Here is a 3882-nt window from a genome sequence, read left to right as displayed (position 1 = left end):
ATGATCATCTTATCACTCTATGGTCAATGTGGTCACATAAACAAATTAATTCGACTTTTATCAGTTTACTGCGTACCTTCACTAATGGTGTGAACTGTGAAGTTGCCTTGTAAGGCTTTGATTTTGGAGGGGTGCACCATGTTTTAAATGGAAATGAAGGGAGCTCATGTAAAAAAGATATTACAAATATTATTTAGGATTTCACATAAATTGTAAAAGCAAATGTGAAACAGAAGGAAACTTGACGATATTAAATGTGGAGGGGGGCTTTGTAAGGTTTCAATTTTAAAGGGAGTGTGCTGAGTTTTCAATTGAAATGGAGGGGACACATGTAAAAAACTGTATTATATATATACTTTTTGTAATCAAACTTAGGATGATTTTTTTTTTTGGTTAATTAGGATGATTTTAGAGTATATGAAAAAATACAATGATATCATGTCATTAATTAACTAATGGAACTTAACAGCATGAAATATCAATAATTTGAAGCATAGTTATAGGTTTAGTAATTCTAACAATGGATAAAATTGACATCTAACTTTCTTAAAAACGATCAATAATTTGAAGCATAGTTATAGGTTTAGTAATTCTAACAATGGGTAAAATTGACATCTAACTTTCTTACAAACGAAGAAGAAAAAAGAGTTTTTGGAGTCTGTCAGACAGCCGTGCAACCACCCCACGGTTGGTATCAACCGTGAGAACGATCCTCTACAGCTTGCTGGAGTTTTATAAACCTCAACAGAACCGTTAATCACGCTCTGATCGCACGGCCATGATTCATCCACCAGACTTAGATTCCTGTCTCCTTAGAACTCAAGGATAAAGAGGTACGAGCCTATAGAACAGATCCTGTTCAAGTAAAGTCGTACCATTCATACTGACATACTTCATAAATAATCGACATGTGGCTACCTCTTTTACCGATGTGGGACTAAACCATGAGCCAGAAAACACCGATTTGAAAGATGAATGAGAAGTTAATCGTTTTTTTCTTTTTCGGTTCTTCCTTTAAAATCTATGTTCAGGTAAAATCGGTTAAAACCAACCATTAATATCTTTCCACCTGGCTTGTGGGAATAAAGAATTTAAAACCAAAATATGGGAAGAAAGACGATTGAGCAATTCAGAATTTAGCTATTCATCCTCACTGCATGCCACGGGTTCCAACAAGAGAAGATTGAAGATTGAGGTAGCCAGCCAGCCAGCCGTAACAAAATTGCAAGAGGCACGGTTTCTAGCCCATCCGCAATGACTCCAACCCCGCGGAAGCTATGTTCATACCACACATCTTGGGTTTTCTTCTACCTAACTTAAACAAAGAAGCTTGTTGTATGAAAGACATGCATAACTTAGGATTCGCTTATGAAACCAAGATAGGAGATGGTGTCTAGAATGTTCCGTCAAATTAATTTTGAATATTTGGACGGCGACTAGTGGGATATACATAGTGAGCTAGGCAGCTACAATGAAGATGAAAAATTCAAGAAATCTAAGTTCTTTCGTACTTTGTAGTGTAATTCACTAGATCTAGTGTAAGTTCAAGTCTAGAAGGACACGTCATTGTCCAAAAGACACATCAAACGATGTGTCCTTCAAAGTCTGAATTGACCCATGAACAGGGGTTGAACCAGGTTTCAACATGGGGAGGAAACAAGACACTAGAGAAATACATGGTAGCGGACATATCGTTCGGACATACTCTTTTGTATGTGTCTCTTTTTCTTCTATATAAATATATGAATTTCTCCAATTTTTACTAACAACAATTTTAGTCTCTCGTTTTCTATCAAAATGTATGAATTTTGTCATGAGTTTATGATTATTACCTTCGAACGTTCTTTGCAAGTAGTTTCCTTTGGAGTGTATGCTATTGGGATTAGAGAGTTGTTTTATCTTGGAGGTGAGGACGTTATGGTCAACCTAAGGGGCCGTTCAAATACCTTATGGGAAGTACAACATAGATTTTCGAGTTAGGGTTTGTGCGGGATTTCACAACAATAGTAGCCAATCAGTGCGGAGACTCAGTGATCCACTGTTGATCATGCATTGGTAGGGTTGCATATGTTAGGGTTAGGTTCATGTGCGTCCAATAAACAACTGAGATGAGGGGATATGAGAGCATCCACCCCCAATATGTGGATGACCATATGTCGCATCCCACCTAGCCGGATCCGGTCAATACCCAAATACCTTTGGGGGTGATACACTGCAAGACCTAGGTCTGGTGACAATTCCATACAGCACATAATATAACATAATTAAAAGGGCAATAATAAATCAAGTTCAAGTATTAAATTATCAAATCCGAAATAATAATGATAATCGTCCAAAACTTCCAATCAAAAGCAAAAACATCAAAGTTCTAGGAAAGAAAGAATGTCTGCAGCGGAAATATTCAGAAGTCTTGGTAGAAGATACCCTCGCCTCTCCCAAAAGAAGTCAATGTATAAATGTAGAAAAGTGACATGAATGATATTAAAGATTTCCTAAGGATGGCAAGGTCTCTATCCTTAAAGGCCGGCTTTGTAGGAGCAGTCGAGGCACGAGCACGTAGCTTCATGCGCTTCAACTTCCTCCTCATTTATACTTTCTAGAAAGCGTCCTTATGTTGAATCATCAACTTGAAAGGGGCCCTCATAATTTGTGGAAAAATCCAAAGTAACATATACAAATAAAGGAATGAATTCATAGAACTCATTGCAGATAACCAATATTCATGTCATGCATTCATCCATAATTTACATATCTTATAATTTGATTTACTATGATAGTTTAGAGTTTGAGGAGATGGAGGAAAGAGAAACTCTGGAGAAAGAAGCTCTAGAGAAAGATGGTGCGCCTAAGGCATCAGTTTTTCTGCGTTTGCAACCTTTGAAAAAGGCTGGTAATGGCTTCACTCAAATGGTGGATGGTGGGAGATCTTTTGTAGGGGTGGTAGGGATTTCGATTATGCCTGAGATTGATTCCCTCCCATCTCCTATGCAGGCAGGATCTTATCGGCGCATTGTTATTCCTCAACCTGAGTACAAGCTGCATCGTACTCAATTTCGTTTCTCCTTGATTGGGAGGGTAAACTTTTGTCAAATGACAATGGATGCTCTACGTGATCTGGCATCATAATCTTGGAAACTGAAACAAGGAGTTTTTTTTACATTCTTTGGGGAAGGGTTTCGTGATTTTTCAATTTAGATGCGAGGAGGATTTGACGGAAATTTGGAGACGAGGTGTTTGGAATACTGGCAATCAACTGATTCATTTCCAACGTTGGCGTCCGGATTTTAACATTCATGCTCCCCAACCTTCTGCCAAACTGGCTTGGATTCGCTTCCCTGATCTTCCTCTTGAATACTGGCATGCCAAGGTATTACTCTCTATTGCCAAGACGGTAGGTCGTCCGGTTACCTTAGATCGTCGTACTCGTCTAGGTTCCTGGGGACATTACGCTAGAATTCTGGTGGAATTAGAATTGGAAGCAAAGCGAGTGCCTGAAGTTCAAATAGAATGCCTTGAACCTGGTTCTACACGTGTTTTCAGTTCTATTCAAAAGGTGATTTATGAGGATGCTATTCAGAGATGCTTTCGATGTAATCGGGAAGGCCATTTGGACAAAAATTGCACTATTAATGTTCCTTCTGCAAAAGAGAAGCATGTTCCTTAACAACTGGCGCATGAAGATGATATTCAGAACGAAGGTCCTACTTCTATTAGGACTGCAAAGTTGCTGGAGGTTGAGGGTGAAAGAAATTCGTCCTCTTTAGTGGTTCATGCGGCTTTAGTGGAGGCAGGTTTGATGGATTTTCTGTCGGCCAATGGGAATTTAGATAATTTTTCTTTAAATCCAGAGTTATCTGCTAATGAGGTTTTGGATTTGGTAAA

At 38.6% G+C, this 3882-nt stretch overlaps 1 non-coding gene across 1 annotated transcript; it reads right to left on the bottom strand.

The window, feature by feature from the left end:
* Positions 1 to 655: 655 nt before the first annotated feature.
* LOC149011081 (small nucleolar RNA U3) lies at positions 656 to 873 on the bottom strand. The gene has a single exon (XR_016174938.1). It is a non-coding gene; the product is annotated as a small nucleolar RNA U3 (small nucleolar RNA).
* Between the last annotated feature and the right edge of the window lie 3009 nt (positions 874 to 3882).

The sequence above is a fragment of the Hakea prostrata genome, chromosome 7, assembly GCF_041222555.1.
Source record: "Hakea prostrata isolate BN-2017 chromosome 7, UWA_Hpros_2, whole genome shotgun sequence".
Classification (NCBI taxonomy): domain Eukaryota; kingdom Viridiplantae; phylum Streptophyta; class Magnoliopsida; order Proteales; family Proteaceae; genus Hakea; species Hakea prostrata.
The sequence above is the reverse complement of the archived record's forward strand: the minus strand, read 5'-3'. Positions and strand labels throughout refer to the sequence as shown.